Source organism: Pholis gunnellus (genome assembly GCF_910591455.1).
Source record: "Pholis gunnellus genome assembly, chromosome: 9".
In the NCBI taxonomy this organism is placed as follows: Eukaryota; Metazoa; Chordata; class Actinopteri; order Perciformes; family Pholidae; genus Pholis; species Pholis gunnellus.
In genome coordinates this window covers 25849560-25876320 of record NC_136535.1, presented here as the reverse complement: position 1 = coordinate 25876320, position 26761 = coordinate 25849560, and positions in this window count along the sequence as shown.

Below are 26761 nucleotides of genomic sequence, written 5' to 3'. Positions count from 1 at the left end.
CATCCATAGGCCGTGTATAAGAAGTGGACGTAGTCATCGTGACGTCACTCGTTGGTTTGTGGACTGATGTTTTGAAACCTCGAGTTCGGTGACTTCTCCGTCGACATTTAGTTTTTTTTCGCAGCCAGTGACCATGTTTGGACTGAGGAGGAGCGACGTAGAGACGACGTATACGTCTCTGGTAGAGACCTGTCAATCACTGTGTAGCCCCGCCCCTAAAGCATCCCCTGCTTTATGGTCTGTTTGACTCTAAATGGACCATCATTTACTAAATGAACATCATGCTGTATTGAAGAAGACTTGAAACTAGAGATTGAGACCATAAACTCATGTTTACAATGTTTACTGAGGTAATAAATCAAGAGAGAAGTAGAGTCATTTTCTCATAGACTTCTATACAACCAGAGGAGTCGCCCCCTGGTGGACACTAGAGAGAATGCAGGTTTAACACATGAAGCTTTGACTTCACTCGGCAGAACCGTCGAGCTGTCAAGTGAATGGTTCATTTTAGAAGCATACCATTTAGGTGTCAGTTCATTGGATACAAAAACTTTAGATTTTTCCTGTATTTGCAAGTTTGCAACCACAAAATGTGATGATTTTACTTCACTCCTCGACGCTGTTTGGCTAAATTTCTGTAACCAGTGTAGCATGAAAGCATGGAGGAATTAGCAAGCTTGCTAGCTAACTAGCGCTTAATGAGTCAGGTGTCGCACTCTTGTCACAGCGTAGGAAAGCACATCACAAGCGTCGCAGCAACTGTTGAGTCCCCAAGAGGAGCAAACTGTTTGACCAATAATCAAACTACATTTCCATCACATGACTTTTGCCTTCGTGAACAAACCTGACCGATTGCCCGAAGACAATAAATCAAAAACGATAACTGAATACAACAGCAGTGGAAAGTAACAAAGTACATTTACTCAAGAACTCTACTTAAACATAAAAGTATGTTTAAGTAGAGTTAAGTACAGTATTTGTACCGTACTTTAATTCTTCCACTCGAAGGCAGTGAAAACAAGTTGTGAACACAACATATTTAAGCTTTTACAAATCCAACAGCGACATTAGCATTTACTTGTTTGGGTTTGTTCCCACCTGATGAATAGAAGTCCGATATTCTCTCTTTTATCTCCGTCTTTGGTCTCCACCACCTCCTGAGCGTCTCTTCAGCTGCTCAACGCTCCACCTTGTTCAGCAGCTAGTAGTTCACTTTGTCAGTCTGCGGTTTGGTGCTGAGCAGGTGGCGTACAGTTGATTTATAGAGATTTTTCTTTTAAGCAGCTGCTTAATGTGGATGAAAACAACATTTAAAAGGAAAAGCAAAAACAATGAGCTAAAAGCAGCTAAACTGCTGAAACAAATGACTGTGGGATTGTGTCCCTGTAGGGAAACCTTTCACATACTTTACATGTAAACTACTGTTAATTGTTAAAATATGAATGATAGCTGCTTTCAGTAACATTTTGTTACTGCATAGTTTTTGGACATTCTGGAATATTACTTATTACCCAAGTCTAAATAATTTCACTCACAAGACATTCTTCAGCCCGTTGTTAGAAAGAGATGCTTTCAAGTAAGTCCTCCCTCTTCCACTGTTACATAAGAATGAGCTGACGCTGAGGAACAGCAGTCCTTACTTAAGGTCACCAAAGGTCAAACTCTTCCTTTCTTGAAAATATTGTTTTCCTATTATGCAATCTACAAGTCTGAAGTCTGTGTCGAAATCGAGCCAGGTTACAAATATCTGTCATTTACAGCTGGACCGTAAAAAAACAGCAGAATCTTGTAAATTTCATAACTCATTTTGGATTTTTCAGCTTCTTTAAAAAACTGTTATTTTCTCTGTCACCATCAGGAATAACATGTTTCTTATCACAGGACATGGTCTTGGACCGGCGAGTGGAATTTTCCAGAGGACTCCGTCCTCCGTCTCGGACGGAGGAGGAAGCTGTATTGGAAGAGGATCCTCCGTGGGTTCCCGTGCGTAGTAGCATGCACATTTTAGAGGATTATTCTCGTAAAGCCGAACTCCAGCTCGTAAAGTTTTGGTTTGTCTCCGAGCCTCGGCCACTTTACTCTTTCTTGGAAATTATAGTGCTTCGTCACACTCGAGAGAAATACTTTAAATTCTTCAGAGAGTCTGGAAGATGTGTTTTGCTGAGTGGGGAAAATATAAATGTTTATTCAAGCCTTGTCTGGACAAGAATCCGTCCCTCGCAAAGACATACTCCATCTTAGTGCACGTTATATTTCCACGCTCAGTCGCTGGACATCTACGTCTTATTCCATCTCGTTGGAAAAAGTTTCACCAAATATACAGAAGAGAATCAGGCCGACACACATATTTATTTTTAACAGGTATTTTCCTCTACGTTATGAAATAAAACACAACCTTCATTTTACAAAATATCTTCGTCAAAACAAGAAAGCAAAAACGACTCTAAGCGCTACGCCAGACCAGTAGGTGGCGTCAACGATGCGTCACACACCACCGAGGAAGAGTCTGAGCACGCTTAGTTGGCTTATTTTCCTTTTGTTGATGGAAACAAATAGTTAACAATAGCTAATTGTTTCTACATATTTGATATTTGGTGCTGTGATGAACACTCACTTTACAATATTACAAGCTGTAAATACAAGAAAGAGCTGATTGGAAGTCTTGTAACACCAAATATTCAGACGCCTCGGTGGCCTTTTCGGGAACATCATCTTCTAAAAAAGTGGGGAAACGAGTTTCCTCATGCTGACGACCTGATGAACAAAACAACGATATCGACCGAGCTCGAGACCGTCAAAGTACCACGAAGTAAGAGATGTGAAGGAGCGACGGGTTTCCTTCAGGTCTGTCTGATCTCTGCTTGTTGTTTTAGTGAAACCATCTGGTATGTGACGACGTCATCGTTTCCCAAACATGTCCACACTTCAACAAAGTGACCAGAGTTTTCTTTAAAAGGAGTTTTCAAAAATATCCTTTTTAGTGACCTGAAACTCCAAAACGTAGAGGAAATATCCGTTTAAAATACACGCACAGACAGTTTTATCTGGACATATTGAGCCGCTGATCTCCGTTCAGCTTGCTGTCAGACTTCTCAATCAATAACACATTTTGTCACATTACAGTAAAATGGAAATGTCCTCGTGAAACAAAACCAATTGAATTTAAGCAACCAAAGACAGCCGGTGTACTCTTACATAAAAGCAGTGATATATTACAGTTCCCGGCTCTTGGATAAGCGCATGGAAACATATTAAGTTGAAGGGAATTGAACCCTTTTTCCCTCAGCACTTTATAAACAATTTCTCTTTTTGAACGTGCAGGAGTGAGCGGGACACAGTATTTAACCTGTGAGATGGAAATACGAGATAAACCAGACGGCTAATCAACCCGATGTAATACCGACACCGCCGATGATGCTGCACAGCACCGTTACATTTAGAGAGATTACACCAGTGATGCTCCAAAGCAATTTAATCAAAACAGGAAAGCAGCTACCTGAGGCCAAGTCTCCTGTGCAGGTGCATCAAAAACATAATAATAATAAAACATTGCCCAACGCTTTCATACGTCTCGAGCACAACGCAGACAGACTGCATGTCATGCAATCGAATATTGTTCTACCTTTTTGCAGCAGGGTTGATTTAGAACCTTTAAAGGTAGAATCCTGCAGAGATTTCATTATCAGTCTGGCCCTGTTTGTTCAGGGAAGCAGCTGTGTGCTTGCTCTTTATTGCGAGTGGGAAAATTAACCACCAAAACCAACCACTTAGACATCATCCTTGAAGCCTAAACGTTGCATACCAATTACTATTTTTACCAAGTCGGACTTGAAATTAAGTTTGTAGCACGTTCCAAGTCTGAGACGAACTTCACCGCCCCAAACAATGCGATTCTCGTGAGACAAGTCACATTGCAACAGCTCAGGTTACTCTCATAATATGACTTTTCCGTCTCACACGGGGCTCGAACAGCGGTCTCCTGGCTTAAAGTTTGTTGGACCCATCCAATCTCTATCCCACCTGCCACTGGTTGTCTTTTGCGGTCGTTATACGTCCTCGTGGATAACAGTTCAGTTTGAACGCTGGATGAGACCAGCCGGCTTTAAACCCAGATTAAAAACTGCTCTTTGTTTAGTTTACACACTATCGATGCTGACTCGTGTGTTAAAAAAGACTTTGCTCATCTCATAAAGAGTCCTGTGGCCGGGCAAGATCATCAGATTCTCTTACGTCCAAATTTGGTCTAGATAGGGGGATTAAGAGCCGGGACAATTGTTTACATTCACCCCCCGTGACTCCTCCAGTCTGGGTCACTCTGTACAGTACCAGCCGGCCCACAGACTGAAGCTGCACCTCGGTTCACAGACAGGCCAACTTTCCACCGTGGCCCCCCAGAGGTCGGCATGTGGTGCGGCTAGACGTCAGCAGACGCTGCAGGTTGAGCAGAAAGACACGAGCGGAATTAATAAACAGAACGGCAGGAATGTGTTTAAGGGGCGAGAGGTTGTGTGTGTGTGTGTGTGTGTGTGTGTGTGTGTGTGTGTGTGCGTAAGAGAAAAGAGGACGAGTGAGAGGGAGAAAGCCCAGTTACACACCGTAAATATTGCCTTTTCACCTGCTGTGTGAATATGTGCCTCTTTTTCCACCTAGTTTCTGTGGCAAAGCAGATTTGACAGCTTCAGTCTGCTTGAAAGGAATTACACACACACACACACACACACACACACACACACACACACACATAGTGCTGCGAGGTCAGACAGTAGCATGAATAGTGGGTGCGTTAATCCGTCAGGCCACCCAGTGTACAGTGTTTTAGTCGACCCTGAAAACAAAGCCAACCCTGATCTGTTAACCAAAGGCTCATTTCTACTGGAAACACTCTACAGTACAACTAATGAGCCGATCACAAGGTTTGTGTCAGACTGGAGCACTAGGTAGTGTTTCTGACTATTTACAGGACTGTCTCAGAAAATTAGAATATTGTGATAAAGTTCTTTATTTTGTGTAATGCAATTAAAAAAACAAAAATGTCATGCATTCTGGATTCATTACAAATCAACTGAAATATTGCAAGCCTTTTATTCTTTTAATATTGCTGATTATGGCTTACAGCTTAAGAAAACTCAAATATCCTATCTCTAAATATTAGAATATCATGAAAAAGTATACTAGTAGGGTATTCAACTAATCACTTGAATCGTCTAATTAACTCGAAACACCTGCAAGGGTTTCCTGAGCCTTGAAAAACACTCGCTTGGTTCAGTAAACTAAATCACACGTATGGGGATTATCACAATATTCTAATTTTCTGAGACAGTCCTGTACAGTCCTGCTGTCAAGGTGGACCATAGACCGTATATAAGAAGTGGACCATTGGTTTAGAAGCATTGAGTTTGTCATATTGGCCGTCGCCATCTTGTTTCTTTGCAACAAGTAAACAGGAAGTTCGGTAAAGTCAAGTCGATGCTTCATGTGTTAAAGCTGCATTCTCTCTAATGTCCACCAGGGGGCGACTCCTCTGGTTGTATAGAAGTCTATGAGAAAATGACTCTACTTCTCTCTTGATTTATTACCTCAGTAAACATTGTAAACATGAGTTTATGGTCTCAATCTCTAGTTTCAAGTCTTCTTCAATACAGCATGATGTTCATTTAGTAAATGATGGTCCATTTAGAGTCACACAGACCATAAAGCAGGGGATGCTTTAGGGCGGGGCTTACTGTGATTGACAGGTCTCTACCGGAGACGTATACGGCGTCTCTACGTCACTCCTCCTCAGTCCAGATGTGGTCACTTCCTGTTCACTGGTTGCGAATAAAAACCAACAACATGGCGACGGCCGTAATCCAAGATGGCAACGGCGAAATTGTCGAACTCGAGGCTTCAAAACATCAGTCCACAAACCAATGGGTGACGTCACGATAACTACGTCCACTGTGTGGATACCCAACTCAAATTGCTTGACTTCACTGCTGCCTCTCAGTGCTTGTTTACTTTTTCTTTTCCATACCCCAAAAGTCTTTACTAAGCTGATTTAACTAAACTATTTGGACTACTGTGGGAAGATGTTTACGTCTTGATTTCACTCTCCGTGTGTGATATTGAGTGTTAAGCGCTGGAACACCTGGGGCAACATCGGAGCTAATAGTCAGCAGCAGTCAGAAGATGACGTTTCGTTCATTTGACGCTGAGCAGAGCAGCTGCCCGGAGAAGTCAAACGCAGAAAGCAATAACACATGAAGTGAGGCCTGCAAGATTGAAAAAGAATATGTCCAAACTAAAAAAGAAAAGATGTACGTGTGGTCCGTTTCTGAGTCCTTTTTTTTTTGTTGTTGCCACGGGCACTCTGAAGGTCTGACGTCGGAGGAGTTGATTTCCAGATGTGTCTCCCTTATGTAAGGTGGAGGAGTCTGCACAGTGGGGGCAGGCGTTGGCCGTCTTGCTCTCCTGATTGAAGAAGTTTAAATGTTGATTCAGTCTCGGCACATTTTAAGTATTTCTCTTTTTCACTGTCCCAGGCATCATTAACCCTCTCCTTATTCATTCCAAGTTTTCAACACGCTGCAACACCGCGTGTTTGCTTTCCAAACTGACCTCATGAATGAAAACATTCAGCCCCCATAATGACTCTATTTCATAACTTTTTTTTTTTTTTTGGCTGACAGAAGCAGACCTGACAACTTCGATTCATTTGTCGTCTCAAAAAAGCACAGAAAAGGTGGGCCTGTCACTCCGCCTCTCTCCACGCATGAGCTGACACGGAGGATTAAATGAAAACAAGAGCCCGGAGTTTTGCTTGAATCGCGGCCTGTATGTGCACTGTCATCATTCGTCAGGGTGTGTTTGGTTTACTCACCTGTGTGGACCTGCCACTGCTCCCCAACAGGTGCTTCTGTGGTCCAGGGTTGTGGCCGGTGTGAAGCTGTTTACTTACATAACAGCAGTGTGTTTGAGTGTGTGTGTGTCTTGTAGGGACATAAATCTGATCACACAGTCGCACTGTGTGGACTTGTCCCAATCACTTCAATCACTACATTTTAGGGTGAAGACTTAAGACTTGGTTTAGAGGCTCGGGATGATAACCACACCGAAGTGAGTTATGGTCGAATAACTTATTTTCTCAAGGTTGTAGAAACTTGCATGTTGGCTCCGTCTACGACCTTTGGAAGGGGTAGTTTGGGGATTTTGGCAATTTCAAAGTGAGTTATGATCAAATAACTTTTGTTGTGAAGGTCGTAGAGACTTGTAAGTTTGGTACCCTGCCCATCCAGCCTGGTTCCTTTTTCTGAAGAGAGATTTTTGTCGATATTAATAATTTATTAGGTTTGCACTTTCAAGTAGTGTGTCTTTTGTTGTGTGAAAATGTCGTCTTTTATGGAAGTTGCAGAGGAGAATGCGGAGATTTTGTAGAAAAATGTTTACTTCCCATCCCAACGTGTAGGACTTTTTGCACGAAGGGAACGTGCACATACCATGCACGCAACGACTGACGAGTTGTTGAATTTTACGTTTGACTTTGATGACGTCGTGATGGAACTCGCCAGCGGACCCACACAACCTTCCCGCAGTGTGATGCGCTGGGTGCACGGCCCTCGTGGTTGGAGTGTCACTGGTGCGGCTGCTCCTCTGTGAACTGTACCAGCGCAATTACAGAATTCTTCTCGTCCACATGCAAGGTACCGTGGTACCATCGACACTTCAGGGTTCAGTGACTATAGAGAACTTTGCCCAGGACTTTGCCATGAGGGGTGCCTTTCCAGCACCCAACACTTTCAAGAGGGCCCATCAAATGGTCTCTTGTGCGGGACATGATGTTGCTGAATGGTTTGGTTGCGTTTCTGGCATAAAGTTCAGAGATGTTCGCAACACGACATGTGGAACTTCTAGGACTTTGTGGAGCTCCATGTGAGCAGCCAAGAATCTTCCCCACAGGCCAGGGCTCCAGCCATGACGGGGGACATTTGTACAGAAATGGAGAGGCGTTCCTTAACGTACAGCCGAAAGCTTCAATGTTACATGGGAGCATGGGATGCCGTGGCTGGGGACTGTGATGGCGAGGCTCCCTCTACAAATGGGAAAGCAGACCGTTTTCAAGGTTCTTACCTTTGCAAGCGGTGTGGGGATGATCCAAAATGGCGTCTACGTCAGTTACAAGCATCTGCCTTCTCTTATCATTGACATGGAGGTGGCACAAAGTGAGCTGCAGAAGCAGTCCAGGTTCCTGCTGCCGAAAGTCTTTTGCTTGAGTCCGTGGTGACTCCATGACACCGTGGCCCTTCAGGATTGCACCAAAGCCCAAGCCGGTCCCACCACCCAGGAAAATCCCGTTGAACTCAGCAGAACCGGAGGTTGCCGCCTGATAATCGCGTATGATTGTTCCAATACCAACTAGGAAGCAGCCATTAGCCAGTTAGCGAGCTAAGCTACTAGCAAATAGCGTGTCAAAAAATTGATATTCAAGACACTCAAGGAAGGAGTTAAGACAAGACCAAGTGCCTGCTTTCAAAACATGGTAATTCATATCGCCAATTCTTATTTTAATTTTTTGGACCCCGTTGACACTGGAGACATATTGATACCAGGTGTGAATCAGGTTAAATCATCGATGCAAATGAATGCAAGGTGAAAAAGAAAGGTCAGTGTGGCTCACAGATGTGTTTTGTCTTTGAACTATAGTGCAGAGGAATACGATATATCAGACAACACTTGTTGGAGGATCGATTCATTTTAGATTTTGGTCATTTCATGGGGTTTGATGACAATAACTCAAGTATAGAATATCATCCGCCTTATCCTTCGAGCAGAAAAATTGTTCTCAATGAAAAGTGTTCACTCAGCCCAGATTGCTCCCTGGGGTCTAAAGGAATTCTGGGAAAGACGACTCGACGGAAAAATAGAAGTAGAAGTAGGAAATGACATATTTTCAGCAGAAAAAAAGTGCTGATACTTGGCTCCTGGAATACAGTGGACTGCTTCTACTATCGTTGAATTACTGATTTCAAACAATGCAATGGTAACATTCCAAACTCTGATCCTCAGTTGTATAAATGTCTCCCAACAACAGAGCTCACCTCCATCTAACGCTGCTATAAAACACGCTGACACAAAGAACCACTGTTCAGGCCCACAAATAAATGAACTCATCACAGGATGCCTCAGTGAAACACATTGTACTCACACAAAGAAGTCCATTAAATGTGGACATACCTAAGATGAGCTTTTAAGTAGATCGGCTGAACAACGCAGCCGATCTGCTCGTCCTTTTTTATTATAAACTGGCTCGTTGTCAATCCAAGGCCACTCCTGACGTCAGAACATTTGGAGAGTAACCTGCACGCATTCCTGAGATGAGGAGGGATCCAGACCTGGACTCATTCCTCCCCTCATCCCCTCCCTGCACTTATCAGCCAGGACAACAAGCAGAGCTCTCTACAGACCGACTCTTTGATATATTAATTTGATAGTCAAAGTCTTTCGTCTTTTACTCCAGGCTGCCCGATAATGGACAGTGGTGCATTTTCTGCAACACAACTATGTGTGGAAAAAACAAAAGTGTATTATTTATAAAGGTACATCTGCAAAACCACAAACCTCGGTACAAGCACGCTTAAATGTCAGTGTGGACTTGCTATGTCATGATGACTTGAGGGAGGGTTTGTTTGTCTTTTCTTTTGACATTTGTTGTGTTTCATTGCTTCTTAATTAGATATCGTCACATCGAACAATCGCGTGGCTCTAAATTACCTAAAAAGTTGCTCAACAGTCTTTGGCAAAAGGACAGATTATTTATATTTTGGTCAACGCCCAAGCCAAGTTGCCAAACAGTGGATCAAGACCAGATGAAAACCTTATCTGAGGCCATCCAACAGATTAAGACTGACATGATGATTTACTTTGATACCAAGGTAGAGCCCATTCGTTGCACATTGAATGGTATTGAGGGCTCCTTATCTACTTTGGGAGAACATGTTTTGCAATCGGAACAGCGTGTTTGAGCAAATGAGGGCAACTTTACTTTTAATGATCTCTCCACTTTGAACTCCTTCATAAACTCTCCCGCGTCAGTTCCTTCCAAGCTACTGGCTAACTCCAGCCAACTATCCGTCACACTGTATGAATGTCTCCACTAGGAACGATGGTGACACTGCTTCGAGACTTTAACAGATTAACTGGTGGAGTTATTATTTATTTCTAGTTATTTAGGCTGCTACTGTTGGGATGTTCACTGGTACAGCCTGCCGTGAATATGTTCGTTTTTGTTTATAATCAGCTGCCGTAAAGCGGAAGTCTAGTGTCGTAAAGAGTCGCAGTGCTGTACTGTGAGGAAAGGATCCGTTCTTCTGAGGCGGATTATACCAAAGATACTCTCTGATTATACTTGTTTTCTCATTGCAAAAACGTCTCTAACGAATTATGTTATTTGTAAATCCATTTATAATTCTTTTGTTTTTTGTCATATTTGGTATTGTTTAATTATCTTGTTGCTTGTATTGTATAGTTATAATTGAGGACCCCTTGAAAACGAGATGGTACGCCTCAAGGTGTTATTCCTAATAAAGAATTTCCACTGATATTATGTAAAACATTTGTGCTGAGCATATTTAGAAAGACAGCTGTCTTGGCAGAAATCATAATTTCAACAGTTTTTATTCTTGATATATTGTGGCTGCAGCCAAACCATGTTTCACTGTTCTCTGTTTCTTCCACCACAGATCATTGGGAGGTGGCGCATTAACAGTGAGGAAAACCACAGCGCTGTTTGCCTAAAAACACAAATCAGCCCGCATTAAAACCCCTCCCGAGCGCTACGCTAAAGCATCCTCCCTGAACATGTTTCACAATCTGCTTTTAGGAAGATAAACTTTAATTGTGCTCATTACAGGACCTGTAAATCTGCCAGTAAATACTTTCAGAGAGCCCCTTTGACTTACCGCCACTATCTCGAGAGCTCGGAAACACATGTCTGAAATGTTGGGCTGCGTCTACTTTTAAGATTACAAAAAGGAATAAATATAAAAAATAGCATTGAAATGACCTTTTCTTATCTAGCACAAAGTTTAGTGTGAAAAATAAAAGACTATGGAGTCACAGGAGTGACATAATAAATAAATATGTAAATTATAAAAGTGAAAATTATTTGTGGAACTAATAAAAATGTGAAAATGGAAGGAGAAATTAATAAAAGAATAAATAGATGTGTAAATATGAAAACTGCATAAATGTTAAAATCACAGGTTTACACTTAGCGAACACTTAAAATTGTCTTCATTTAATTGTTTGCATCTGAGATGAACGGGAGTTCAAGTTGAAGCGTTGAAATTGAACGACCAGTTAAATACAGTTGAAGTATATGTTTGAAGTTTAAAGGTGCATTGAGAAAGATATGGTAAGAATGTTGGTTTAAAACATGCAAACATATGAACATTACCAACAGAATGTGAAGAGGTGAAATGCTGCTTCCTGTTTGTTTGGAGGTTGAAGAGAAGTTGAAAAGGTCCAAACATGAACAACGTGTTACGTTCATTTCAATCGGGAAAGAATAGTGAATATATATGAAAAATCTGAACGCATGCAGCAATACTGCAGTTCACTGTGTAACGCTCCATGTTGGCTGTTTAACGCCTCGCCTGAATATGAACAGTTCTGCTGTGTGTTTTATTCTGTTAGCTGATCGCTCTGTTAGCTTCTTTAGCCACGTTAGCTGCTAGCTCCGTCCTGCTAACCCACCTTTAAGACTCCCACCGGCTAACAGCTAACTAGCGTTAGCTCTCAACTCACATAAGAGGACGCGTTTTTGTTGTAGTCAGCGCTCGTTGTGTCACATACTACGCTATATTTATAACAACATACTAAGAATTTAAAGTCCAGACTGAAGCAGTTGTTGATTATTTGCAGCCCTTAAACCGGCCCGTTAAGAGTAGTGAGGAGTCAGAAGTCAATTAAATAATCATCAAAATGTTTTTCAAAAAGTTTGAGTCACTGCATCCATGAGAGGCCATAAATAAGCACTAAATATATTTGGCTAATGGGTCCAGCAGTATGCAAGATTAGCAGAGGACAGACAGACAGATGCACAGCAAAAATAATAACTACATCACTTTATTTAACCTCTCATTGATTTGCTACTCAAGAAAATTCCCCTCAATCTTTAAATATCTGGAAAATCACCTGAAAGAAATGAAATCATCACGTTTACTTTAGCTTTTGTTACACCCGGTCATGATTGAGTATGCATTATACATTCTTTGTAGGATTATCATGATTAAAAAATATCCCTCCATGTTCCCTGAAAACTCATTTTGCAGGTTTCTGGCCTCCACAAATTGGCCACATGTGCTGACTTGACACCGGGACTACTGGAAAATGTCACAGGTGTCGTAGGCGTTTTACTGTCACTGCAGTCAGGTCGGCTTTTCCGTGACTTCCCAGAAATGCAATGGAAAGACTTTCGCCATGACAGAATGGAAAAAAGAAAACCTGCTCCAGACCCCCTTTTCTGATGGTCGGTTGGTGGGCTGGAAATCACCGCATCACTTAAATCACCTCATGTGCTCCAAATATTGGTCCTATTTGTCCGATATAAATTTCAACCTCGTCTCTAAAATGAAATCTACTAATGAGGGAAAAAGTGAAAGCGAGCTGTTTAATATCTCCAGTCCAATGTCACAAATATGTCATTCTTCACCGCCTCCTATTTCAACACATACATGTGAACAGGTTGAATCGCTTCATCTTTGTGCGAGTAAATCCCGACGCAGGACGTGAATGAAAATGATGATGCTACAGAGTGAAAGAACAGGCCTGTGCCGGGGGGTTACCTATCCAGAGCAAGTACCTGTGGAGATCTCCGGGAGGATTGTTTGGTGAAGATGAGACCGCTGTCTGATGTCACGTTCGTGTGTCGAGCAGAGATAGTGTCCTTAGCAACAGCGGGAAAACAAATACGATTTTGAGAGCAGCGCTAGCCAAGAACCTCATCCCAGTATTGTTGCAAGAATAACACATTCTTGGAAATTACTTTGAATAGCTCAGTTGTGAGTCATTAATTTCATCCCTGCCCCCCCAAGCACTGGAAACGTCTGCTGATCAGAGACAAACGCTAACAGGTTCCACTCTAGTGAAATAGGCTATTACGGATTTTTATTGTCTTTCTTTGGAAGCTTGTCGTGATGCAATTTACAGCAGCTTTAATAAAATCCCACTGCCGATCATATTCTCTTTTATTGTTCTCTAGAAAGGGACGGATTATTACAAAAACAACAGACGGAAACCTAAACATGACAAACCCGTTTATGCAACATAGTGAAAATACATAGAATAGAGTCCTGTTCTAATTGTTCCATAAATTACACTTTGTCAATTTTAAAGATAATAACAGCTGACGGAGATCTGCACTCTACTTCCTGCACTTTTCTAGTTATTTTAACATCATTTAAATGACATGATATGACCTGCTAAAGGATGATTCCGGATCATTCCCACATTGGCTCTTATGTTCGTAGGTTAAGCATCATTTCTTTCAATTAAAAATAACATCACTCACCAAAATAAGTGCGTACTTCTGGAAGTACGGTGAGGTTGTTCAAACTGCGCTCCAGCAGCCGAGGCAGTGAAGTGGGTCGGCCACGTGTTTGTTGTCGTATCACATCAAAGTGCTGATATGTGCAGAGGGTAAAACGGGAAATTGCGTTGGACAACAGTGTTTGCCAAATGATCAAGAGAAGCGTAGACACACCATGAATGTAAATCTCGGTGTTTGCACAACTGCGTTGAGTATTGAAGGTCAAAGTTGACCCAGGAAGTCGTTCTGCAAACTGTGAGGAACGTTTACTACGGACAGTCTGTACGTCGCTTTATGGAGTGACATTGATCTCAAAATGGTCACGTACATGATATACAAATAAAAACTAAGATTTAAAATGTTTACAACAATTTGAGTGTAGTTTTGGGCCAATCGACACACAAATACCAAGCTGAACACATCACAGCCTGAAATAAATACAAATATTTACAAAGTGTAATTTCAATGAGCAGCTACGTTTGAATATCAGACGAACGCGTTTTCAACGTGTTAGCGAGCGAACGTTCCCTCGGATTTAGTGACATCACAATGGATCCGTTTTTTAAAACAGAAAGTGAGACGGGCGCCTGTAGAAGCTCTAAAGCCTGTAGCGAGGAAACATGACCCTGAAAACATCACATAATGATTCATAATATTTTTCATTACAGCTGACATATACAGCCCGGTTTATTCTCTCCTTTTCTTTCTCATCTTGTTTTTGTTTCCCGTTTTCTTGAGGGAATGTGGTTCTCGGACATTCTCGCCTTCAGTTACAAAACGTTGAACCGCTGGTTTAGGAGACTTTAACTGACGCAGACAAGAAAAGGAATTCTGATCGAAGCCAAACAATCACTGAGTTTCTGGTATTGATCAGTGACCCTCACACAGACATTGCATTGTCTTCATGTAACGCAGCAGGAACATCTGACCGATTGTCACTCTGAGATATCTTCAGGTGTGTTTCGGTGTTTGTGAGGCAGTGAAGCTGCTGAAACAGGCTCAGCAGCAGCCCGATCACTGAGATGAAGCAGGAATTTAACGGTGTTTCCACATGAGCAGAAGTGAAACAGTGAATCTATTATACTTCTCTGTAGCCTCCAGCCTTTCCTCTTTAGCTTATGCAACTTTATGTTATTTGCCACCTATACTCACACCGGTGGAAACTTGCTTCTCCTCGCGGGTTATAACAGGATCCAGGTTTGGATGAAAGTTTTCATTTCCTTTTAAATTTGACTTTTTATTTTAAGTCCTTGATTTAATTTTGTATCTGGAGGCACAGCTCGCTGGCAAACTAACCAAAATTACCAAGGCCGAGCTCTAGTCCCTGAATTAGTTATTCTAAACGCTGGGCAGCTACAAAACTGAGATGTTCTTAGGAGGAAGTTGCCAGACAGAGAAAATAACTTGTATTGCCCTTTTCTTTTGCATAGCGAGGACGTAACTAAATACACGCTCACATGTGTGGACACATGCCGGCTATCTCTTGTAGCATAAACGTGCGATCCATACTCTCCAAAATACATCACATCACATCACATGTTTTCATTTCTCATGAATGTTTGAGTGGTCAAAGTCAAATAACAGTCTGCCCGTCCATGTTTTCATCTTAATCCAGTAAATCCAGTAATGCAACATGTCCTCTCAAGCAGCATTTATTTATTATGGTTTGGGAACGTTTTTATGAGAACCAGTAATGTTCCAATATATTATTTAGTGGCATTTATTGCAACACAGTTTCTCAGCAGTTCATGGAATAGTCTCAACATGTAACCTCTTGGTTTCATGTACAGAGACACAAATAGTTTATTGTTTTGTTTGGCTGGTCTTTACCACATTCTGCTACAAAATGAAAGTTAGGTTAATGCAACAAAAACACTTCGTTAAGTTTAGTAAAAACGTTTAAAATAAGTTTGTAAAGTTAGGTTCATGCAACAAAAACACTCTAGTTTTAGGAGAAACATCATGGTTGGGGTATAGAGTACAAACAGTTCGGTTGAGGCACCAACATCACTTTGACTTTACATTTACATTGTTTTCGCGCTGAGCAACACAAAAAAAAAGGAAAACTCATGTCCCTGTACACAAAACCAATACATTGCATTTTGTGACTATTTCATGAACTACCATGATACTGGGCTGTTTAGCGTCTGGTTCATTATTATCTTCCCTTAGTCATCGTATCTGCCTTATCAAGAGCTTTACTAAAGGATGCATCATTTACAGTGTGAGGAATGGCACCTCTACAAGTAGGAATCTGGTTATGTAACGCACAAAGATTCAAGCCAGTGGTTTCTAAGAGATGAATTTGTGGTTTACAAGATTATTAGAGATATGAACCATAGATCTTATCAACATCTTGCAAAAAATGACACAAAACTGTTTTTTTTCCTCTTTCCTGGGCCTCTAAAACCCTTTTTAATGAAACCATCCAAGAGGAAAAATCAGGGTTTGGCATAACTGCTCACAACTCATGTCCACATGAAAGGAGAAACCCGTGTCAAGGAGTCACAAGTAGACGTTGCTTAATTAATTTTAAGGGAACTGCGGTTCCAAGAAACAAAATAAGTCACATCTGGTCCTTAAAGCGGCAATATTGTCATCAATATGATCAATATTGTTATGTTAACAATGTGCCAAATGACAAAACAACACAGAATTATCACGCAGCTCTGCTGCAGCTCCCGTGAGCCGTACGGAATACTTCACTGCCAACATTTCACCTGGAATCCTCCAGGAAAACGTTTTCTTGCACGCCTCCACTGTGAATGGAAAACTTCACAAACAAGAGTAAATCCTCGATGAATTGAGGTAAACGGGGTCTTTAAGAGTGAGACTGTAGTAGCGCAAAGTGTTTTAAATAGTATTAGTTCGGCAGTACTGAGCATGCGACTGGATAAATAAGAATTGGATTATATGGCACACGTTTTATGAGTTTGTAAACAAGTGTTTGATGTAGTTTTGCTGTTTTTAAACCTGGACCCCCGTTAACTTTGATTCATCAAGGATTTACTCTGTTTTCCGGATTCTTCGTTCCTCATGGAGGTGCAAGAATACGTTTCCTTCATGAATGTGCAGAGAGTAACGACACAACTGCTGCAGGAATGAGTCCTAAAACACGAACATGAGTCAGTATCTTTTGCACTTCCAGTTTCCTTATCTCAAAGTCAATGGTTTTTTAATGTGTTTTTGGTTTGGGTGCCTGAAATAAGGTCTGTGGTTACCACAAGAGATTTTAACATTTTGTTCTACAACATAAAATACGTTGTGTATTTCCAACTCAAGGATTTTGAAGCTTTTCGTAGAGGGTGGTTGCTAACAGGTGGCCGTGGTGTAGTTTGTTTATAGCCAAACCTTAGCGTTTAATGTCTGCCAAATGCATTCATGTTGCAATAAATGTATAAATACAAAAGTGGTGTTCATTCGAGAAGATTATCTTGCTGAACAAAATGTACCACAAGTGTTTGTTTCCACAGATCTTATTTTCTGCAATAATCCAAATTCCATTGGAAAAGTCCCATTGGGTTTCTGTTTTGGGCAACCAGTGCAATGCCAACAAAAACAAGTCATCCTAGCAGCACTCTATAGTATTCTCCATAATAAATACCTATGGGCTTCTGTTTGTTGCACGGAGAGTTTGTAGCTTTGAAGCAATGGGCGTTGAATTGTGGGATTAAACGATTTTTGGTCCAATGGGCAATTTTTTGGGACTATTGGGGTTTCGGAAAAATGGGCCTTCAGAACAATAGGCAGCCCCACTTGAGGCAGCTAAAGAGCCAGATGTTTTTTCGGAGTCGATTGGAGGCAAAAAATAAAGCTAAAATTAGCGTGAACTTTAGTCCTACGCTCATCAGGTTATGAAATACTGTTGCTCCATGTCAGCTGAAGGCGTAACTTTCTAGAGTTTGCGATTCAACCCTGTTGTGTTGCCCGGGGTCGTTGCCCACAGGCTTGCTCCCCTCACTCCCACCTCCAGGGAAACACCTTATAGCAAACCGTTCGGCTCCGGAGCATTATCACTAATGGAATACACTGCTGCGATACAGAGCGCTGGGCCATAAAATGTACTCTTTATAAATGTCAACTCTGTTCTTTAACGTAAGTGATACTCCAGAGCAGGTTGGGGTGGTTTTACTGGAAAAAGGCCAGTTGCCATACTGGGAGAACGGGGGTTCGTCCATCACGCTTCAGTGCAAATGCTATAGCTCTCCATGGCAGGAGCTCAAAATTCAACATTGGTCAGCACCTACTTTCTATGCTTGTATATCAATTCCACCACCACCATTAAGTGGAACTGGTGAAGCTTTTTGGCTCGAGTGAAGACACGTCTCACACTTGAGATTAATTTCCATACTTAAATATTAATGCTGACATTCTTTTGTGTTTCCGTTGTGAACTTTTATAGATAGACTTTAATTAGATGAGACAGTCTCAAGCAGTAGTTTATCTAGAGAAAAAAGAACTTAAACTTAAACCTTGGTAAAGCTTTTACCAAAGTTTACTCGTGGCCGCAGAATCATTTGAGGGTAAAGATCTGTCGTATCGCCGGTGACACTATTGCAAAAATGAACACCCAGAGTGGTGTAAACAGGGCGTCACTTCCAGCTCACGGTTACCGAGCTGACGGTGTGCAGGCTTCTGGAACAATAACTGACAGATCCGAGTGACGTTATGCTGCAAGCGGGCAGCCAGTTCCAAGTGTCGCAGCACTCTCAGTGTTGATGCTTTTTCGCTGTGTGAACCGAACTCTATGTAGAGCGTGAAGTGAATAAGCAGGCAGTCAGACAATGTGCCCGTAACCTGGTGATGAGAGACCTTATAAGGCAGCAGACTGAAGGAATGCACTGGAGTGAAATCCCGCCGGTTAAGGGAGGAGAGCCCCTACAAGTCACCCAAACACGCACACACTTTTCCAATAAAGTTGATGACACTATTCAGACAAAGATCAGTCCCGCTAAACACACCGTACAGTTTGACAGCAGAACTTAACACCAACCGAAAGAGTCCTCTCGAGCCAAGTGCCTCCTCAATAAATCAAGCTTACGTAAGCACCTGGGACTGCTATTAGACAGCCTCATAAAGCATGTCTTACTCTTAAAGAAGCAAGAACATCGGCGCACGGTTCTAGAGATATCTGACGTTTTAAGACGGCTAAATTGCCAAACAGTTGCATAACAAAGACAAAGATGCGGCTGAAGTGAAGAACGGTGTATAATCTGAAGCTGAGATCACCTCCCAACACCGCTGTCACTGTGCTTTTTAAGAGTCACCAGGCTTTGGCATTTTCTACAACATTAATGTCTGTTTTCAAGCTTCTTGGCAAAGTTTGGTATTACACTAGACAATATTTCTATCAGCCTAAAGCTGAAATGGAAAAGAACACCCAATCCAACCGAAGACGTCAGATTTCCCTCATTATGTCCAAATGAAATGTGGCATGTAGAGAGAACGGCAGGGCATCATCTCAACCAACAGGAAGTGACAAAGATCTCACTATAAAACTGATGTGGTAAATGTGTCAGCAAGCAGTGGCTTAATTACACCTCCAGCAAACATTAGCATTAATATGGACTCGTGTCTCTGGCTACTTGGTGAATGTCCAAATACCCTTTGCTGTTAAATGCGTGAATATGTTCGCCAGCTAGCTAACTTTGGTCATTGGCTTTGTTTGTTGCTGTGCATGTTTTGCACATGGGGTTTATAGTGGATTTTCACAAAATTTCACAAAAATGAATAAGTAAATAAAGAGCTGCCTGCTAAGTTGTGGACCAGAAAACCAAAACAGTCTGTGATCCATGTTAAAATAAAAAATATTGATAAGTGCAGCTTTAAAAATAGTTTTAACAGCAACATGTAGCAGCCAGGCTGCAGATTGTAACCGACTGAAACTGCTGTGAAACTATGTTGGCCAACGTGAAAACCTAAATGGCCTCTTTTTTTTTTGTCTTCTCTGGTTGGAAAAAGACAAGCTAGCGACGGCCAACATGTCGATCTCAACGCTTCCAAACGGCGGTCCACAAACCCAAAAGGTGACACAGTGGAGATGAAACGTATTTATTTTATCTGTCACCACACAATGTAAAGCTCAAGCTTCTGTCTTTCTTAGAAGGTGTTATCACTCAATTTTACAGAAAGTAAAACATACACATTGGTTAATATTTACAGTATGTAGCTTGTCATTTCTGTACAGTTCAAAACTAAAAAAAAGTTTGAAATGGAAAACAGTGGTCAGTAGGAAAGCTGCAGGGTACCCAGAACAAGCTGTTGTTTAATCACAGGAGACTGCTGCAATCATCCAATGACACAAATCTTCTGCTGAGACTAAACACTGCAGGGTTAATGCTGAAGACTAACTGCTCCTGTCTGCAAAAAACTTATGTAAAAACACTGAGACACATGGAACTATTTTCCTGAAAAAACAACAGTCCAAACCCTGCGAGCCACACAAAGTCTTGCAGCAACGGCCCCCTGATCGTACGGGTCAATTACAGCGACGGGACCGTGCTGAGCAGCTTCACGTTGATTCTTTTAAAACAAGAAGTATGTGTTGAGTTCAAGCAGAAATATGCGGCGTGCACGCGGGCAGCAATCACACAGCAGGACTTCTCTGCTTCTGTACGAGAGGCCGCACTCCTTTCATAGAAATCCTATGAGTCTCAGGGCAGGAAGCCACCTACCCAGGAGTTAAAGAGGTCGTGCTGTACCATGCTGTACAGTGACAAAGACGTGCATCAAAGGTTGATTTTTGTTATGCAACTGACTGGATGGCTCGCTGATATTTCAGAAAAATGTGCTACTGGCCTCAGGATAGACAGGTGGCCGGATAAAGTTTGGAAACAGTATCTGAAATAGAATTTTTCGAGTCAAAACATTTTCATATAAATAAATGTTTTACCACTTACTCTCACTCAACAGTAATTGAAAGCTTTTTACGTTGACCGCTGGCAAATGCAAGCCATCTTGTCTTTCCTTGCATGTAGAAAGTATAAGTCACACTGTGGGCCATGTGCTTCTGTGTGGAATAAACAGAGGAGAAGAGTTTGTATAGTTCGCGTGAGCAGTAATGACAGCTCACAGGGAAAGACTTCTGCCTACAGAGACGCAAATTACAAGCAGCAGAAATCCACCCAAACAGCAACCAAAATTGTTATAGCAAATAGACTTTGATGAAGGTATGGCTAAGATTATGCAACAAAAATATTTAAGAATAGGAAGATTGTGGTCACCAAAATCAGTGGTATTCATCCTCTGGGAACCATGAACGTCTACAAACTGTCATGGCAATACATACAGATTTTGTTCCTTCAGTCTTGAACAAACTGGGGCACCGACCAAACAAACAATTCATATATAACCACGCCATGAGTAGCATCGCCAAGAAGTCTGAAAGGACGCAAACCAGGTGGCAACTTCTGGTTCTGCCGAGCGAAGCCAATGCTAAAGTGTCTTAAAGCTGCATTCTCTCTAATAATTTACTAAATGAACATCATGCTGTATTGAAGAAGACTTGAAACTAGAGATTGAGACCATAAACTCATGTTTAAAATGTTTACTGTGGTAATTAATCAAGAGAGAAGTAGAGTCATTTTCTCATAGACTTCTATACAACCAGTCGCCCCCTGGTGGACATTAGAGAGAATGCAGGTTTTAAGACACTTCCTCGGCTTCACATGGCATACTGTATGTAAATAAAAAAATGTGCCATCCTCTTTTTTTTGGTCACTGATAACCCTGTGTTTGACGTCACATTGCTATGAATTGTGGGTAAGTCCCCCGGGCAAAGTCTGCAGAAATGCGGACTGAAGGAAAGTGTTAATAAAAGTGCTCAAAATGTCTGCGAGAGAGATTCAAATACTGAAGGATTTGAGAGTGAGACAGAACTAAACCCTTGTGGACTCTTGGCCTAAAAACCCTCGTGTGAAGAATGGGATTGGGGCCTTACTTTCTGCCTTGCTACTTAAATGGCACACTGCTCCCTGTATTGGCAATGATCGTACATCCTGAGGTGCGGGATTATGAAATAGGAACATAATTTCTAGGCATACTTGGCTCCAAAAAGGGCATCACAGAGCTGACACTGCTTGATTGATGGGCGATGCAGTACAAAAACATCACAGTAATGACCTAATTGCAGAGAAAGAAAGGGATAAATTATTTTAAATGGCAAAAGGGAATTGTCTGGAACATCATGATCAGACACATTGCAACAGCAATACGAGGCGTTTTGCAGGGAAAGTATGACCTTAGTTTTTAATTAGGCATATGATCCTCAGAGCATATATTGTTTGGCTTTTCTGTCAATCTGACATTTTAGGTGCAGAAATTAAACTGATGCAACGAGAATTATACGGCGAGAGCTTTGTTTGGCCGGTGTAATGCTAATGTGGGCCAGGGGACAATTTGAACAATCAGATAGCCCTCCTGAGAGCGATCTCATGGGCCTCCAGTGCTCCGAACATCTTGCAACTTCTGATGTTTGGAGACGAGCTCAGGGCCATGCAGGTAAACACTCCACGTGGGTAACAGATAACCTGACCAGCAGGCCACAGTTGCCACACTTGGATGGAACTTTGATGAGCTAAACGGCCCCCCAGAGGACTGTCCCCTCCCGCTTCCTGTTTACTCTGAACATTACCAAAACGAAGGATCTGATCGTGGACTTCCGCAGGATTAAACCTCCTCAGTACCCTGTATTCATCCATGGGGGAGGGTGTCAAGCCGGTTCACTCCTATAAATACTTCGGGACTATCTCCAGTTCTGAAAAGTGAAGTCAAAGCTTCACGTGTTAAAGCTGCATTCTCTCTAGTGTCCACCAGGGGGCGACTCCTCTGGTTGCATAGAAGTCTATGAGAAAATGACTCTACTTCTCTCTTGATTTATTACCTCAGTAAACATTGTAAACATGAGTTTATGGTCTCAATCTCTAGTTTCAAGTCTTCTTCAATACAGCATGATGTTCATTTAGTAAATGATGGTCCATTTAGAGTCAAACAGACCATAAAGCAGGGGATGCTTTAGGGGCGGGGCTACACAGTGATTGACAGGTCTCTACCAGAGTCAGATTTAGACGCAGCAGGAAGAGTTCAATGATTTATTGAAAAAAATATATGAACAAAAAACAAGGTCCTGGAGGTAGGTAGGTAACAGGGGACAAAAACCAGGGAGCATTTAGCGCAGTAAAAACTAAACACTAAAACAACAAGACTCTAGGAAGAAGGGCTTGAACACTGGACACGAGGAGAACAAAGGCACCGGGCTGGTGGTGAGCGACTGATTGGGGAAGTGAGAACAGGTGAGCAGGAGGTGAGCTGAGTGCAGGGCTAACGAGGGACAGCTGACATTAATCAGGGCAGACGGTCTGAACTGGCAAGAAAACACACAAAGGTAGAAATAAAAGTGATGTGAAATTAAACAGGAAGCATTTAACTTGAATGATATGAAAAAATAACCTCAGCAGCTGGGCGATTATTCCCACATTAACTTTTGAACTTCTGAATTATATTTACAAGCATTTTGCACACCTTACTGCAATTTGCACATTCACTTAAAACTTTTTAGTATCATAGACTGTACGTAAGAGTGGACGTGATCATCGTGATGTCACTCATTGGTTTGTGGACTGACGTTTTGAAGCCTCGAGTTCAGCGTTTTGGCAGTCGCCATCGTCACAAACCGGGCCGCACGACCATGACAAAAGAGTTAGATGCACACAACCAAGCAAATTAATTAATTATTAACTTAAAGGCAACATAAGAGGCGAGCTTACATTTTTTTTTTTCAACCATTGAACAGGAAGTGACCATATCTGGTCACGTAGAGACGCCGTATACGTCTCTGGTAGAGACCTGTCAATCACTGTGTAGCCCCGCCCCTAAAGCATCCCCTGCTTTATGGTCTGTTTGACTCTAAATGGACCATCATTTACTAAATGAACATCATGCTGTATTGAAGAAGACTTGAAACTAGAGATTGAGACCATAAACTCATGTTTACAATGTTTACTGAGGTAATAAATCAAGAGAGAAGTAGAGTCATTTTCTCATAGACTTCTATACAACCAGAGGAGTCGCCCCCTGGTGGACATTAGAGAGAATGCAGCTTTAACACATGAAGCCTTGGCTTCATTTTTCAGAACTGAAAGTTGCCATCTGGTTCGTATATGTGTTTGACAGTTTGTGATTGCACCATTCTTTCGACATTTCTCCCCAAGGGATGGATGATCCAGTGGCATCACAATAATGGGATGTAGAAAACAGCGATTTTCAGTCATTAAAAAGCCAAAAATGCGATGTGGAGCAACGGGAACAAGGTGTGAGCTGTTAGTCAATTTGCTCCAGGCCCTTTCGGACATCCCTCTCACATGTTTACCTCCTCTTCCTTCCTCCGTCCACGCGCTGCGGAGGACGTCACGTGATCCGAAGGAATTTACACTGGAATGAAGGCTGGTTGTTCCATGTCTGGCTGAGACGAGGCTTTTTTTCCCACACTAGAGAGCAGATTCATTTCTGAGCCGTAGTGGAAAGAATCAGCGAATAAAAGTTCTGAGAAGCACATGAGAAAACTGACATAATACGGGATGAATTGATTCCCTTACTGCCTCTATTAGCAGGTATGTGGTACAGTAGAGCTACTGGTGGACAGACATGAGCTGAGCTGTGGAAAAAAACAAGGGGAAGAAATCAGCGTGGTCAATATACTTTACAGACTCCTGTCATCGCTTTCCCCCCCGAATCCTGGAACAAAATGTATTCACAGCCTCAAGAATGGGCCGGCAGGTCCACGGGGTCACGTCTTGAAATACGGCGTTTGAATGTCCTAACTAGTGTTTCTTTCTGTGGATACAAAAAAGCCTAATGAATCTGGCAAGGATGTGATTTGTGGAATATTCCGTTGAATCCAACCCCTCCATTGATTGGGAATGTATGACACGTGTATTAGTCATGCAGTGTGTTTTATTTTTCCTGGCAGCGAGGCCTCACCGCAGCATTATCACTCTCTCTCTCTCACAAACTGCTGTATCCAGTTTTGTCTAAAAAATCCCCCTCCGGGCCGTGCACGTCCAACAGATAAGCTTCGAAATGTAAACAAGTCATGAACGCATCTGCAAACACATTTTTGGCTCTGCAGTAAAAGTTTACAAGGAACAAAATAAGAGCCCTAGCGTTACACAATAGGAGGGGTCGTAATGGAGGCAATGCATGCAGAGGGTGAAGGGGCAGATGAATGATGAGTTCCATCACCCTGTATTCATGTGCATCCACCTGTATTTTCTCAAGGATAAACCTTTGCATTAGCCTTTATAATTAACAACTCGCTTGCAGCTGTTCTGAGATTTCTTCTATCAACAATGCGGAACACTGAAAGGACAGCAAGGGGCTCTAGGAATATATATTTTTTTTATATATTTAATAAAAAGATTCTGTTCTCTTAATTTGAAAACAGAGAAGTTTCTTTGATGAGTCGACAGTCCTACCAGAGGCCAAAATCAACAAAAATCTGGCTCTGTGAAATGGAACAGATCAGCTTCAGTGTCATCCAGCGATTTCTGTCCTCTTCACCAAGAGTTCCAGTAACAGTTGGTCACGAAACACAGATTTAAAACCAGACCTGACATGTTAATCATGCTCTTTCAACTAAAGATCCCTTTATAGACATTTTTGAGATAAATGCTGCTTTTTAAAAAAGCAATATATTTTATCATATTTGGATTAATAGGTCAGAAGTGTGGAAACTTCTCCATTCATTCTCCATTCAACAATGTTGTGCTGAAAAAAAAAGGTGCATGCAGGCTGAGGGGATGTTCTGTCGGGAGATGCAATGATTTTAACCAAGAGTGGAGAGCTATGAATAAGAAAAACTAACTAACTAATTTACTCACGAACAAAAGTCTGCTAGCTGCTGATTCATGCATTGTAAAACAGCAAATCACATGGTAGTGGCACGTAATGTGTTAAAATGACGTGACGGCACCACGAAAACAACGCCAAGTCAATTAGGATCCTTTTTCCTGGTTGACACGTATTAAACGTATCCGTGTAATAGATGCAACAAGCTAGTGACGCAGCATGAACATCAACAAAGACCTCTAACAGTGGTCGAGAAGGAGGGTTAATTAGTCAAACAAACAGGACTTTCAACCAGGAGACCAGTGTTTGTGTCCCAAAGCGTTATTATGAAGTTGCATTTGTGACATTTCAATTAAACCTAAACATCGTTTTCAATATGGTGACACGTCACTTTAACACATTACTTGACGCTGCAGAGATTGTGGTCATTTCAGATATTTCGGTGCGATCAAGTTGAAAATACCAGACTTTCAGGAGGTGCCTCGTCTTCGAGCTGCTTTGGGGAAACTTTATTTCTTGTAGATTAAAGCCAGGCCTCCGGTTCAACCGAGTGAAGTCAGAGCTTCATGTGTTAAAGCTGCATTCTCTCTAGTGTCCACCAGGGGGCGACTCCTCTGGTTGTATAGAAGTCTATGAGAAAATGACTCTACTTCTCTCTTGATTTATTACCTCAGTAAACATTGTAAACATGAGTTTATGGTCTCAATCTCTAGTTTCAAGTCTTCTTCAATACAGCATGATGTTCATAAACACATTATAAATTAATGTTAATTGCAGGTCTAAGACAAGATGGGAATAGTTGTTCTCCTGCATCAAAGTCAAGCCGAGTATTATGGCAGGTCTTGAAATAGACAAATCCATTGGTGTCGCTCAGCACAAAAACAAAGCCAATGGGAAGTCAAATAGGATCCTTTTTCATGGTGGACACACAAATGAAACGCATTCGCGTGACGACGCAACAATCAGAGGTGATGAGTTAAATATTGAGCACTTATTGTGGGCGGAACACAAAAAACGCTTTGTGACACCACATGTTCCAAAGAGTTTTTCTATCTATACAAAGTTATTTGAAGGCCAACCATGTTTTTCCTAAACCTACTTAAAGTGGTTGTGTTGCCTAAAGCTAACTTTCTCACACAGCTCTTGTCGTGTAGTCAAAGTCTCGTTTATTCAATCGTATGCTCACTATTTCCTGAACACATTCGTCTTCGCTAAAATCTTACTATATAAAATAATTCAGACTCGTCCTGACTTTTTTTTATGCGCCGGTGTTTTAAATAGTTCAGATATAGCTAAACTGCATGTCTAAGCTATAACATGCATGTTTGAGAAGTAGTGAGAACATTTCCTTTT